General features: G+C 32.1%; 1 long non-coding RNA gene across 1 annotated transcript in view; it reads right to left on the reverse strand.

The window, feature by feature from the left end:
- The window catches only part of LOC141498360 (uncharacterized), a 795,212-nt gene that overhangs the window by 160,837 nt on the left and 618,101 nt on the right, over positions 1-16,274 (reverse strand). The window lies entirely within an intron of this gene.

Below are 16,274 nucleotides of genomic sequence, written 5' to 3' on the forward strand. Positions count from 1 at the left end.
CCTCCAGAAGTTAAGTAAGTCTATCAGGTAAAGACCAGAAATAGCAGACTAAGTTTAACTATCAAGTTGCCTTCAGTTTCCTAGGAGTCTTGCCTCCCCTTCGATAACATGACTTTTACTACCAATCCCCAGCTCCAGGCTTCTCCAATTCTTCTGACAATTGCTTGATCCTATTAAACTCATTTAATAATCCGATTGTTTAAAAATCATTAATTTAAAAAACAACTTTATTGGTTTTGGAAGGAGTTTTGGGTTTCATTCCCTTAGAGACCTCAAGTAGGTACCTAATTCAACCTGAGTCATTAGCAGAGCTGTTTCAGTCAATGTTTTGTGAGAATCATTCTCAATAAAGCTAGTTTACTTTATTGTCTTGTGAAATTCATGTTTCCTCACTCCGGATTTTGTTATATTCTAAACCTTCTTGAGTCTTTGTTTAGACAATAGAGCATTTTTTCCAGCTGCTAGGGGAGAAATAAAGACTAGATTATTTAAGAGATGCTGCTACTCTAATGTGCTTGTAGTTTAACACAGAAATTATGTAGGTAAACATAAATATCTTATATTGGTATTACATAACTGAGATAAGAGAATGGAATAATATTACTTAAATTGTGAGAGTAAGGTTGTTTTCTATTATGGGGATGAGGGAAGAATTCATGATACAATAAGCTGATATGACATTTGAGCTGGGCTTTACAGATGAGTATCAATTCATCATTTAAAGCTGTGGAAGGAAGACATTACAGGAATATATATATATATACATATATATATATATATATATATATATATATAATAGTGAGAGAGAAGTAACAGGGGGAGGGCAGCTTAAATTCTATTGAGGGACAGTATTGGCTTAGTGAAGAGTATGTGGAAAGTAATACTAATAAATAAGGTAAGAGACTTTTGAGGAACTTGGATTTAATGGTTATTTAACGTTCCAGGTACTAACTAGAGAGCCACTGAAGGGTTAAGTTATTTTTGTTTATATTTTGTTCTATGTTTTTAAACATAGAAGCATCATAACTAGATAAATATAAATATGATATATCTAGGCATTAATATAAAAGGTGGATTGTGCACTAGACATAGTACTGAAACTGTAGAAATTAGGAGTTGTAAAAGTTGGACACAAATCCTAGTACCAGTTGTGTCATGTCAGGAATTTCACTTAACCACTCTGGGCCTCTATTTCCTCATTTATAAAATGAGGGATGCAGGTAAAAAGTCTACCTATTTAATCATACTTAATAATATTGCAATTAAGAATGAAACCAAATCACAATTAATTGTCAAAACGTATCTTTCTTCTACCAAATGTCTTATATCCACACTCTTCTCTGTACTCCCAGAGCTATCATCCCAAATGCTTTAAAGAGGAGACAAAACAACTTTTCCTTCTCTACCTCTTCTCTTCCTCCCCTCCTTTCCCCATCTCTGTGCAATCAATTTGGCTCTGGACAGAAGAATGTCTTAGACAAATGGACCCCAAATGTCATAGGATTGAATTTAATTTATAACCATGTTAATGTTTGCCAGAGCTAGTTCAGGGGCCCCAGTTCCTGTTTGAGAATTTTAAATGGTCAGTCTGACCATCAAGTTATTCCTCTTTGGATCAATGCCTCTCCTTTCCTCAATTTCCACCTACAATTCTGTGAATACTAATTAAATCAATTCATTCCTAGGTAGGGAAAAAAACAAGTCAACCAATTCCCCTATGATCCCATAAATGCCCTCATCATTCCTGTAACTTTAAATCCAAAATGTCCCTTCCTGGTCACTATTCTCTTATATGTATTATCTTTCATTCATATATGATCTAATTCAGATGGTAATATTGGCCTTTATAAAGTGGACTTCCAATATGGAAAATAATCAACTTATACTGATCTAAATATCCTTACCAGTTTTATTTCCTTTTCAATATTGTTAATACCAGAGAAAAAATAAGATTTGGTTTACTAATATGTTCTCAATTAGGAACCTACTGAATAACCTATAGAATCAAGACTTAAACTAAGGTATAATTTATAGAACACTGAATAGAAACCCTCTCCTTTATTACAGCATTTGCTGTAATAAAATATTAATTTTTCCCATAGTAATTGAGCAGAGAGAAGAAAAAAGCACAGAGCAAAATACAAGACAACTGAATGTTCTCAATAATGATTAACTACTCATTGGGAGATAGAGGATAGGGACTTAGGATTCCTATGTTTTTAGTGTCATAAGAAACTCCTAGGTGAGGAAATTTCCTCTCCCAAAACAGGTTATTTTCATACATATTTTATTTTCATGGATGTACCTAGAATATTGTAAAGTTAAGTGATTTTTCCACACCTGATAACCTAGATGGTCCTTGTGTTTTATCTTGAACCAAGAGAAGGCTTCTCTGAGTCAGAGTTGAGTGTGAGAGAAGATATTCCAGGAAAAGAGCTTCCTGATACAAATACATGGAGACAAGAGAAGGGGCACCTCTGTTGAAAAACAGAAATAGGGTCAGTTTGGCTGGATCATACAGTATGAAGAGGGATTTTTATAAAATGAGGTTGGGGAAAAATTGTGAATCCTTTAAAATTTTAACAAGTTAGGTCATATTTAACGCTATAGATCATAAGGAATTAGTGGGACTTAATTGAATAAGGAAATGATAAGCTAAGACCTATTCTAAACAAAAATGACCTTGGAAGTCTAAGACAAGACAACAATTAGGAAGTTGTTGTATTTATTCCAGATAAGAAGTAAGAAGATTGTGAATTAGGATGATAGCTATGGGAGTACAGAGAAGAGTGTGGATGTAAGACATTGGGCAGGAAGAAAGAAAAGTTTTGGCAATTAACTGTGAGGATTCAAGGATGATATGACAGTTAATATCCTTAAAGAATGGAAGAATTGCATTGCCTTTAAAAGAGGAGAATATTAATATTCAGGAAATATAAGTTCTTTTTTACAATTTTGAGTGGAGATATACTTGAGACATCTGGTATGGAATACTCAATAGGCAGTTAGCGATTCAGGGGAAAAAATGTAAGAGAAGGCAAAAGAGGAGCTGGAAAAAGTAAAACAAAAAAAAAAGATGATCAAGATGAGGAGGAAAAAATTGAGAACCACAGAACAGAACCAGGGGGAACAATCAGAGTTAGGGGGCAAGATATATATGATGAACCAGCAATGAAGAGTAGGCAGGGGTGAGATAACGAGATAAATCAGGAAAAATATGAAAACTGAAAGAGGAGATTTTCCATCATTAAATTTGTTAATTAGGAATTCGTTAGTGATTTTGAAGAGAAAACTTCAAATTGACTGATGATTTCAATAGTTGAATTGCAGAGATCAGAATGCAACAAACAACAGGAACTACAGGCAATGATAATAAATAACTTTTTTCAAGTTATCTTGATCAAGTATCTCTCTGAAAAGAGGAGAGATACAGAATGATACTCTTATAGGAATGTAGAATCTAGGGAAGGCTTATTTTTTTCTTTTTTAAAGGAGGTGGAAATTGGGTGCATTTATAGACATCATAGAAAGACTCAATAGATCAGAAAATATTAATGGCTCCAGAGAGTTGGAGAATGATAGAATGATCTGCTAGAAAGATGAGACCCAGCAGATTTGAGGGTACCTGTAGAAAGAATGGTCTTGTAAAGAAAAATAAACTTATTTTCAAAGAAGAGGAGAATGAGAGAAGATAAAGAGGATATTTAGAAGAAAAGAGAATGGATTTTCATATTCCTTATCACCCTCTATCCTAGGACTAGTATATCATGACTGAATTACAAGCTAGAAACTATAAACCTATGCATTCCATGGGGTTGTCTGATTCTGGGACAAACTAAACAAACAATGTAATCTGTGATTCACCAAATTGAAAATTTACCCAAAACTGGTTTTGGATGCAACCTCTACACTGTATAAATATTGTTTTATTTTGAAAAATATTACAATACTATGTTCTACTCTTAAAAAATCTAATTTGTGAGTAAAGTCAATCATATTTCAATTAAAAAATATTGTATTTTCCTGTACCTAATTTATTAATCTTATGATTGTAAGGAATAGGTAGGAGTACAAGGTAGAGTGCAGGTGCTGGAGTCAAGGAAAGCAGAGTTCAAATCTCAGGCATTTTGTAGGTTTATGCCTCTATCTGTGCAAGCCAATCTTTGTCTGCCTCTGCTTCCTCACTATATATTATTATTGCTCCAATTATAGTCAATATAAACAAGAGGGCATTCATAAAACACTTTAATAAAATAATGGTGATAATAATAATGGTTTCTGTACAAGAGCTTTAATTTGGATCCTGACTTTTCCATTATTATCTACATTTTACAGTTGAGGAAACTGAAGTAAACAGGTTAAGTAACTTGCCCAAGGTCATACAGCAAATAAATAAGGTCAAATTTGGATTCCGGTGTTCCTGACTAGTGTATCTAGTCTAGTGTGCTAAAATAATATTTTACAAAGTACTTTTTCCTCCCATAAAGGTTTTATGGGTAATATTATCCACATTTTATAATTTTTAAAAGATGAGATGCTACATTTTCAAATTGGCTGAAATCACAGAATAATGGGCCCTTGAATGCAGACCATCTGATATCAAATCCAATATCCTCTAAATTATTTGTGGCTGTGTCAATAAAATTGGAGGAGAAAATTAAAGAACAATTACTTTACAATAAAGATGTATGAATTGATGATTTTAAATTCATTTTAAATAAAATGTATATTTTAATTTTAATCTTGCAGTTTTAAAACTCCTTAATTATACTTTTTTAGCATGTATGGAAACGCTACCTTCCAATTTACAATGAATGAGCATCTGTATTATTCTTAATGTAGAAAATGAAACCACAAAGTTTATAAGACATTTGTACATTGTGAAATTATTTTATCTTTGCACATTATACAGAACCATTTTCAATAGATAAAGTTGCTAAAAAAGTCAAACATCTGTTCCCTTCGAATTACTGAGTTTAAAGCATTTGAATATGAGTCTATTCTCCATTTTATTCTAAAATATTAGTCCTCTCAAGACCATCAGAAAGGAAGAAATAAAGTCCTTTGCCATAGGTTAATGGGGCACACAAAATTCACTTATTCTCCATTACCTGGAAGTATAATTTTATAGAAGTTAGGAATTCACAAATGTACATGTTAAGACATTACAGATAATTAATTCCATTATGACAGGACTGCTTCATTTATATCTCTGAATCCTTAAAACCCTGCATAGAGTCTGACACATAGTAGGTATGTTTGACATGTGTGTCAAATTGGCTTGAATGTGGATAGTTTCTAATTTGCCTTTTTTCATTAAGCATGTGAGCTAATCCATCTGTTGTGTCTTTACTTTTCAAACTTTGAAGTGTCTATCTGAAATTTCTTGCTGGGCAGAATCTGGTTATCTAGGAGAAGAAGTAAAGGATGTAGGGGAATTTTGCCTTTGTAGGCTAGAAATCATCAGATTAACTATCTGTTCCCACCCCTCCTCCCAACCCCCCCAACACACACACACAGACACACACACAGACACACACACAGACACACACACACACACACACACACACACACACACACACACACAAACACACACACAGACAGAAGCTCTGATAATTCTGCCAGGAATTTTCTTTGTGGTTTGGAAAAGGAAAACTGCCCCCATAAATACAATATTTTTTTCCTCTTTGATGCAGGAAACCATATATACAGTGACAATCTGAGGAGGACATGTTTGGTCAATCCAATTTTCATTCCAATGTTCCACTAAAAAGATAAGAGAAACAATAGCATTAAAAGATAAATATTTTAAAAGGAAGAGCTAAATTTATGATGAAATGTGACTTTAGTTTAGGTCCCATCATGATCCCAATATACAAAGACAAATGGAAAATTGAAATTAGTGACAAAGGAAATTAAACATGTTACAAATGTTTCTATAGAAAATTAAGCAAAAACAAAAAAAAATAAACATTAAAATTGCAAATAGAAATGGTTATATGGTAGAAATGTAGCTTTCCCCCAGATTTCTGAATGTCACTTTTCACTATGCATGTGTGGACATGGGGTTAAAACAATCACGTTTGCTCTGACAGATTTTATAAACTGAACTATCGTTAAACATATTTAAGATCTCAATTTAAAATATTTTTTTTAAAAAAAAACTACTTTTTAAAAGTTGCAAAGATTTAAAAAAACGGAGGGAATAATAATTTTCTTGCAGACTTAGCTGCTGCTCTTTCCCATGCAGCTTAAGTTTTCAAGGGGGACATATATGTTTCACCTCCTTACCAGCTGTGAGATGCAGCAACAGAAAGAAAACAGCTGAACTGCTTAGAATTTTTTTTTTAGGTTTTTGCAAGGCAAATGGGCTTAAGTAGCTTGCCCAAGGCCACATAGCTAGCTAATTATTAAGTGTCTGAGGCCTGATTTGAACTCAGGTACTCCTGATTCCAGGGCTGGTGCTTTATCCACTGCACCACCTAGCCACCCCTAAATTAAAATCCAAATCAGGAAGTATTTCAGGGATCTGAGTAAAAAACAAGTTAAGCAAAAAGATTCATATCATATTCAAAACATATCAAAAGAAAATCCAAAGAGACACTGGATCCTGAGAGCAGGGAGAAAATGTACAGGGACCCATTAAAAATGAAGCATAAATTCTCTACTTTCAAAAGCATTTGGGAAGTGTTAATAATGAGTAAGAATGACAAATGCCAAGCATAAGAGCATTTTCTTTTCTATCACACAGGAGAGAAATGTATGTATGTGTGTGTGTGTGTGTGTGTGTGTGTGTGTGTGTGTGTGTGTGTATAACTTCCTAGGAGGTACACATTTTCCAAAAAAGCAATCTCAAAAGACAATTATTTTGCATAGTTGAATTATTGTTTAAATGTGCAAGGAAGTGATGATAATTAAAGGAAACTTGCACTTAGCTCTTGCAAATTAAAGGGAAAAAACATGTTTCATGAATGTTCCTCCTATTTCATGTTAATTATAAATGCATTTTGATAACACTTCTTCTTGAAGCACAGCACTCTTGAGTTACAGAGAACAAAGTAATTCGTTAAATTATTTTTCTATCATTTCATCTCATTTAATATGCTTCTTATAACTTCACAATCATAACTGACATTCAAGTTATGTCTGCTATTTAGGCAAGACTGTTACTTAAACTATTTATATATGATTATGGTGACCAAATGTCCCAGATTTTCTGAGACAATTCTGATTTCAACTATTGTATTTAATCAGTCCTGTGAACCAGGAAAATATCCTAGAGATTCCAATAATCAAATTAAGGTGGTACAAGTTGAACAGGGGAATAAAAATATTTTAAGAATCATAAAATAGAAACATTGACTAAAGAAACATCATATGTATTATATGAATTAAATACAACAATTATGTATATAATAGAATGTTATCAATAACCATGTCAAGTGATCATTTGTTGAAGGGTTCAAGTTGTTATAGTATTTGGGATCATAGATTTGAAGATTTAAGAAATCTCATCTAGTATCTAATAAATTTTTTTAAAATAATTTGTTGATCCTTTGGTTAGAACCCAGGTCCTTTACTTTAACACTCTTCCTGCAACATATTTTATCTCAACAAATACAGAAGTCAAAATAGTTGTGATGATCACTAAAAACAAAAACAAGGCAAAGTTCATTGGATATTTTTAATTTACAAAATTTGGTCACTAAGCATATATCATAACTTAAGTTACAAAAACAACATGAACAAATAAACAACGTAGGGGAAGGAGAAGTGAATTATAGATTATTATAGCCTAAACATGGAAAATTTTTAAAAACATGTTTCATATATAAGATGATCCAAAGCAATCATTCCAAAAATGAATTTCAGATAAGCCCATTTTTCTTTATATAAAATATTATACCTCTGTACTTCACTAACTCAAAATTCTGACCTCAGTTACACAGTTGTATCTAGAAATACAGAGCGGGAGGGTGATATATTTCATAACTCCAGACAAGTGTTAGTAAAGTATGGATTATAGGATCCCTTTAATAATTATTATGAAATATGAGAAGATAAGTGAACTTAATTTTGTAGATCAAAAGCTTGTGTCCCCCATTGCAACAAAAAAAAATTTAGACAGTAGATAGTTGAAAATGCATTGATTTAAAAAAAGAGAATAAATGTGGGGAATGAGATTATTATTTTAGTCATTTTTCCCTTGTAACCATGAACTGAATTCACTGAATCTTCCATTGTAGAACTCTATTGAGTAAACTTTTAAGTTTTTAAAAACTATAACTTACATAGTAGCAGTGGAAAAAAATAAAAGAAAGATTTTTGTTCTCTTGAGATAGATGTTCTGCTTTGAAAATTTAAGTTCTCTAGAGTTATCAGATCATAATCTCTTTTGTGTAAACTAGTGCTTAAGAAAGTGTCCACTTTCAGAGTCACAATATTTATAAGAGAATGCAGTGGAAGAAGGGAATACTGTTTTTGGAGAATGGATATTTGTTTCAAATTTAGGCTCTGCAATTTACTCCCTGTGGGACATTTGGTGAGTCCCTTAACCTTACTGGGCCACAGTATTTTTGATTATAAAATGAGGAGTTTGAACTAAATTACTTTAAAGTTTGTTCTAATGTTAAAACTATAACCCTATGATTTTATATAAGCCTTTTATGAAAATATTATTCATGTTCTTGAACAAAATTGTTGTTGTTTGAAATGCCATTTTGCTAGACAAATAAACACACAGAAAAAGCTATCATTTGTCTCATCTTAAATCCTAATTAAATGAATGCATTTTTGAGAAATGGTGAGAGAACATGATATCATGCTACTCATGATATTATTGCTGTCTCTACTCAGCCTGGGTTTATCACTCTAGACACAGCAGGCCTTAGTCAATAGAAACTGATGATGATGGTAATAACTTCTTTGAGGACCCCTATGTGGTTTTGTTTGTTGTTGTACAAAGTGAAAAAAAAATGAACTCAAACCCATTTTCCTTTCAAGTTTGAATAAGTCTTTCTAGAGAAATCTGAAATCAGATTTATTCAAGTTTCAAATGTGTCATATTTTAATAGGAAATGAAGAAACTGCCAACTCAGACTTTTTGTTATTGATTACTCTGCATTTATTAGTTTCATCCACTGGGCAGGTTAGTAAGTCATCTCTTCTAATGTTGCCCACTTTGCATGCTAGAGCAATGGACCCTTCTAGCACTATAAACTCAATTATAGAACATATGAATATTTTATACCTTAAATTTCATAAGTTATACTTGGATGAACAGCATAACTGAATTAAAATGTGATTTATAATTAAAAACATATCAATCATTGCATGAGAATGACCAATCTGTATATTTGGCCCTCAGCTCTCATTTAAAATGGTGAGGTGACTTGTCAGGTAATAAGAGCCATCATTTTCCTCAGGAGACAATCACTTGCTGTGACACTGAGCACATTTGTAATTGAGAAGCAATGACGTTATGATTTATTGCATTCATGATGTTTGTGCTATATACTACAAAGTTCAACAAACACACACTACAGGACTGAAACAGGGCTCTACTTCATCAGTTCTGTTTCATTTTCTTTCCCTTATCCCCTACAGATCAGTGTCAGAATATCAGCCCAGAAATGTTACTATTGGCAGGTCTATTATCATCCTTACAGCTATCATTTTCAAAACATTTCTGTCTTGGTGAAATGTCATGCCCCCGGGGCTATGGTGATTGGAGGGTATTGGAGAATATAATTCATTTTCTGTCAAGACTTGTAAATCTTCAACCAGTGGTCTTTAACCAATTGTGGTTCAAAATTATTCCTATGAAGGTCCAGCATAGAGAATGGAAGCATATATTGTGTATATACACATGGGAGCATATATATGCATATTGCATATATGTGCATATAATGCACTAATATTCATATTTACATTATCTACATGCAGACGTCTTGTGTATATGTGTGTGTGTGTGTGTGTGTGTGTGTGTGTGGTGTGTGTGTTTAGCAAATGAACTACAGTTACTTTCTTAATACCTATTTATTTCATCAGGTTGTTCTCCAAAAGACAATTACTCTATCATCTCAAGACTATACCCAAGCCCTGAGGGTTTTGGAGAATGTCGTTCTAGTGTTATGGTTCATGAGCCCTCCACAGATGCACTTATCTCTAATGAAAATCACTTTGTATCCATTAGTGTGATTCAGAATTAACTCACTTTTAGAAAGATTTTTTGGTTTGTTTGCTTGTCTGTTTCTACTAAAGTGGAATAACAAACAAATTGTATGGAACATTTCCCAAAAGTTTCTATGGTACATTCTCCTACCAGTACATTTAGAGTCAAAGGCAAAAATGGAATCAAGCTTAGAAAATTACTAATAAAGGCTTTAAATGATAGATCCTATTTGCTAGAATTACTTTTCTCTCATTTACAGCATATTATGCAACACTCCCCTAGTTATGACATAACTTTTCTGCTAGATCCTTTGCAGAGGCTTAAATCTGTCTTTCCTCATTATGCCTAGTCAGTAGAGTAAAAATGGCACTTCTTTGATTAATCATCTTCTGAAGATGAAATCACCTCACTCTGTCCAACAATTCCACGACTATACTCACCGATGCTAAAAATCCCTAATTCACTAGTTCATTTGTTTTATTTCTATAAACCCCAAGTCTCACGTCCTATGATCATTCTATCATTTCAGATCATTTAATTGCTTTCAAGTACATCCAAGTTAATCAAGAACTTATTTGTAACATAGTTTTAAGCATCTGATTGATTGACTCAAAGGGATATGTTCAGATGTACCTCACCTTCCTGATTGATTGATTCACTTAAGATATGTTCTCACCTGATAAACCTATGTGGGCTAAGTGGCTTAGAATTTTTGATTGATTGACTCAGTCAGTTCCAAGACATACATATATCATATAGAACAGTGATCCATGTCATCAGTTATAAAAACAGTAGGAACAACATATGCTGGATGACTTAGTGACAAAATATTTTCAGGAATTCCTTGTAATAATGCAGATCACTACCTAAATAATAAATCCATTCTTTATTTGCCAATCTAGTAATAAATTTGAACCCCAAATAATCCTTTTTACTGGTACAAACTAAATACCAAGCCAAAAACCAGATAATTATTGAGGGCTTACTATATGCACAACATTGTTGGAATTGGGGGACAATGGTAAGTATGAGATATAGTTTCTGCTTTCAGAGAACATAAGAAGAGAACATAAAATGAAAATTTATGTAAACACTTCAAAAAATCTGTAATTTCAAAAATGAGTACTCCCTCTAATGAAATATGAGCAACTACTATCTTAAACTATACAATTCAAGAATTTACATAGCAGGGCTATTATCAGTGGGACATTATATAAGACCTATTTCTGTTCTTATGTCTTTCAAAGGTTCTTTGATGATTTTGATATTTGTGAGCCATATTTTTCTGTATAATTTTAAGGAAAACTGTTATCTACTGAATCAAATGCTTTTTTGAAAATACAACACTTAGTAAGTACAGCAGGATCATGTATGTTCTATGTTATTTAATTCTAATATTATTTAATGATGTGTTCTATTGAAGAATGTAATCTGCAAATCTTACTTAGATTTTTCCCCATGTATGTAGGGTTTCCTAGAGATATACTTGTAAGGCTTTTGTTGTTATTGTTATTTGTTTTCTTTTTCTTTTAATAGATTTTTTTGAGGGTGATAGGAAAACAAATATGAGATGGGAATAACTATTGTCTGATAGGAAGTTGTGAGTTTAAAATCTTTACCTTGTCCCTCCATAGCTGAATGATCATGTACTAGTTATTTAATCCTCACTAAACCTGACTCCAAATATATAAAATGAAGATAATAATACTTTGAATTACCTACATTTGAGATTTGTTGTAAGACTTGAATTAATGTATATAAAATTTCACGCAAACTTTGAAGTGCTTTCAGTTGATATTTATTATGCAAACTTTATTTTCAATTACAGTTTTCCCATAATTGCAATGTTGATTTTTTTCCTAAGAGTTGGTATATTCTTCTCCTTCAAATATTTTGAGAATTTGTTCCCTCATATGTCTTCAAAATTGTGTCACCTCCTAAATTGAACTCTTCTGGATATATATTTTTTTCCATCTAGATTGTCTTTCTTTTTTTTCCTTTAGTGTAATTTCTACTTCATATTCCAGAATATTATGACTTATTATATTCTGATAGTCTACATGCTATTGTTCCATTGCAATACGTCCATATATTTAGAACTAGAAGGGACCTTAAAGGATATGAGTCCCAACCTCTTATTTTACAGATGAACAAAATTAAGCTGTTGGAAAGAAGTTAAAGGAAAGGCAGAATTTCAATTCAAGTCATTTTTACTCAAAGTTCAGTCTTTTATTCTTTGAGAAAAGAATATAATTTTCAGAGAAAATAGTTTGTTATAATAAATTTGATAGATGAAGTCTATATTTTGCTTGCTTTTATATTTCAATTAATATCATAAAATATTCTTGAAACAATCTGGTTGAATTCTACTTCTCATCAAGGTTTTCTGTTTGTTGTTTGTTGTTTTTGTTTTTTAAATTCATTTTCTCTCCACTATTTTTTTCTAATTTCTTATCCTCCTCCCTACCATTTTACAAATGAGTTTATACAATAAACCCATGTTACCTTTGTTGACATATCTCTCAGTCCAACAGGAGATTGATTTTTTTCTGGCTAAGGCTTCTAGGCTCTTCTGATTTCTTCACAATGGTAGTTGATTTATGATATTTAAATTTATTTAAGCCATGTTGTTTTCCATTTGGGAGCATCACTGACTTGCTGAAGTTACTCAGATTGGAGTTCTTTAAATTGATACCATATCTGGACATTTAATTTTTCTGATTCCCTATTGGTTCTGAAGGTTCCCCATTGCTTTATTCATATATAGAAATAGTTAATACTGACCCTTACCTTTAACTTGCTTCCCTTTAAGATAGAATAAATTTATTGGCAGGCTATTTGATACTGACATGCCCAATGTCTCAAAATAGCTTCCTATTTAGTCTCCTCACTTTAATATTTCTTATAGTCACAACCCATTTTGATAAAACTCATATTAGATCATGTCATATCTCTATTCATTAGATTATTATTATCTCAAGGATAAAAAACTATACAAAATCCTCAGTTTATGCATGCTTTCTGCATTCAAACCCTTACTTAGAATTCCAGTCTTCATAAACTTTATTCACTTTGACATACTCTATTCCTTCTTACTATATTTACCTTCTTGCTATTTACACATATGACTCTCCATTAAATATTACCAGGCAAGCTCACATGCTTGGAATACCCTTTCTCCTACTTTCCTTTACTTCTTGGAAATTTTGTTTTCTTTCAAGATTTAGCTTGGATCATTACTTCTACTTTAAGGTTTTGCTTGATTCCTCTGCCTCTACATAGCCTACTTCATCAAACTGTTAATCTTAATTTAAATATTTTTGTGTCTGCTTAACTATGTCTATTTTGCCATTCCCATTAAGATGTAAGATTCTTGATAGAAGAATATTTTTATAATTTATATATTTACATTTTATATCTCCCTTTTATATTTTATATTTCACTTTCATTTTTCAGTTGTAACATTTAGCAGTGTTAGGTATAAAGTGGCCTTTTAATAAATGTTTATTTTATTTTTCCCCTTTGATTCTTGAAGACACTTTGACCACTTTCACTTCAGATGTGGAATGGGTCTCAAGATTGCCATTTTTTATTTTTCCATCATCCAACAGTCAGATTATTACAAGTGATGTGTCTCTCGTTACCTTTCTTAGCTCCTTCCTCAGAAAGGAAATATTTACTTTTATCAAATCAAGAAGTGGAATCTTTCCAGCATAAGGAAACTTAACAGGATTGATGTTCTTCTGAGTAATTATCAGGCATGAAGCTTCATCTTCATGTTACAAAGAGCTGTAACATTATAATTAAATAAATAACAAGAAAGATACAGTAAAACACCAGGTCTTTGTAAGCAGGCAACATGGGATTTTTATTTTTGTACCTCAAATGCCAGCATGAGACTATGTAATAGAGAGAATTTTGAACTAAAACTATTATCTCTAAAATTTTTTTAGAATATCCTATAATAATTAATAGCAGCAAGAGGACAGCTAGGTGGCACAGCGGAAAAAGGACCAGTCCTGGATTCAGGTGGATCGGAGTTCAAATCCAGTCTCAGACACTTAATACTTGGGTGACCCCATTGACTTGTAAAAATTGAAAAAAAATTAAAAAGTTGTAAGAATTGGTTGAGCCTGGACTATTTCTATTAAATCACTGTTTTTGTTTGCTTTGTTTTATGAGAAGCTATGTGCTAGGGTAGGATTGAGTTTAAAATGTAATCAATCTTATGAAACAATAATTCTTAGTATTCATGTTCATATTGTTCTAGTCACATATAAATTTCAATTTTAAGCTAATTAGTCTTGACAATATGAGAGTGAAAAGAACCATAATTGTTTAGTAAATCATTTTAAGAACAAAATTTTTGAGATAATTATCCATTTGCCATTGAGACAACATATTTAAGTAAACATTGAATTTTGGGCCAAAATACCTCTAATCAAATACGTCCTAGCTAGGCATTGATAATCCTCAATATGAATTCTCTATGCTAAGGAAATCACAAACCTTCCCTTATTAGGGATCCCCAGTGCCTCATACAAAGTAGGAGTTTAAAAAAATGTTTATGGCATGGATGAAATTTTTTGTTGCAAAAAGTTGCTATAAATTGTCAACTGAGACAATAACTGTTGAGTTCATACAATAAATGTTGAATGCAGCTGGAATTGACTGGAATGGTTTCTCAGAAAATTTGGACTACTTAGAATTTAGAGCAACAGATGGGAACAGGAGAAATTCTAAGAGAAGAGACTGAGATGATAGACTTAAGGGCAGGAAGATTTACATTTGGAAGACAAAAACAGACTGGTTTGACTTGCGAAGATAGATTGGAAATTGTTGAAAACTTTGAATAGAAAGCTAAAGAAGTAGAACTTTATACAATAGCCATATGGTGCAACTTTTTTAATCAGGGAAGTGACATCATGAAAATAGCAATAAAAAAGATTAACTGCCCAAATTAGATAAGGCAGACTAGATCAGAAAGAGACAGACAGCAAGTCAATTCATTAGAAAACTATACCAGCAATAAATATATGAAGTGATTAAGACCTGGAGTTGTCTAGTAGAAGCCAAAATGGAAAAGATAATTTTAAATGTAAATCTTAAGTAAAATTCAGATATTTCAAAATAGAAGAGAAGGGTATTGCCATAAATGTCCTTCTAAAGTCCTGGCTATTCCCTTGCTCCTTCCAGATCATCATTAATCAGCATGTTCTTCAAGTCATTCCACTTCTACTAAAAAATATAAAGTCTCCTTCCACACTTTAGTTTTGTAAAAAGACATATTTCCTAGATTCATTACAAGACAGGTCATAGGATGATGAGTTTTTTGGCCAAAGTGTTTCTGAGAAATAAGCTAATCTATAATCTGTTTTAGCAAAAGAAATAATTATACTAATAAAATTTTAGTCTCTTGAATAATTCAAATAATTTTACATGACACATGCTCTAAAGAATCTTTCAAGGATAACAGGGAGGGAGAAGGTAATCATCATTTGCATACTCTGCCTACAGCAGTAAATTCTCAATGACTTAGTATCTATTGAGACCCCAATATATGAATCACAGTTCGCACATATCACATGCCCTTCTTTAAACTGATTTAAAAATTTATACTATGGATAATAGGCAATTGTTATAGTTTTTTCTGTATGAACTGTAAGACCAATCATTTTTGGATTAATGGAGAGGAAAACATCTGGAATTCAGATTAAAAAATAACTTTAATATTCTCCAATATCCATAAAATTCAAATGAAATACTATTAATAAAAATTGCCAAGTAGAGGGCCTAATATACCAAATATAATTCAGCGGTAATTGTTATTTTATTCATTTATAGGCACCATCATGATATTCTTTTCCCTAAGATACATACTTTTTAAAAAATTTCTTATTCTTCTTTCTCTTTTCCCTCTCATCATCACAAGCTGATAAATTATCCTCTATAATGACTCTTGGACAGTGTATTTTCTTACATTTTCATAGCCAATGTCCACAACTTTCAATCCTTCAGTATGCAAGCTAAAATTAATCAATATGTATATTACAATTTTTCAAGGAAATTGTGACTTTATCAATAAAGTCCTTCACTGTAA

The sequence above is a fragment of the Macrotis lagotis genome, chromosome X (genome assembly GCF_037893015.1).
Source record: "Macrotis lagotis isolate mMagLag1 chromosome X, bilby.v1.9.chrom.fasta, whole genome shotgun sequence".
In the NCBI taxonomy this organism is placed as follows: domain Eukaryota; kingdom Metazoa; phylum Chordata; class Mammalia; order Peramelemorphia; family Peramelidae; genus Macrotis; species Macrotis lagotis.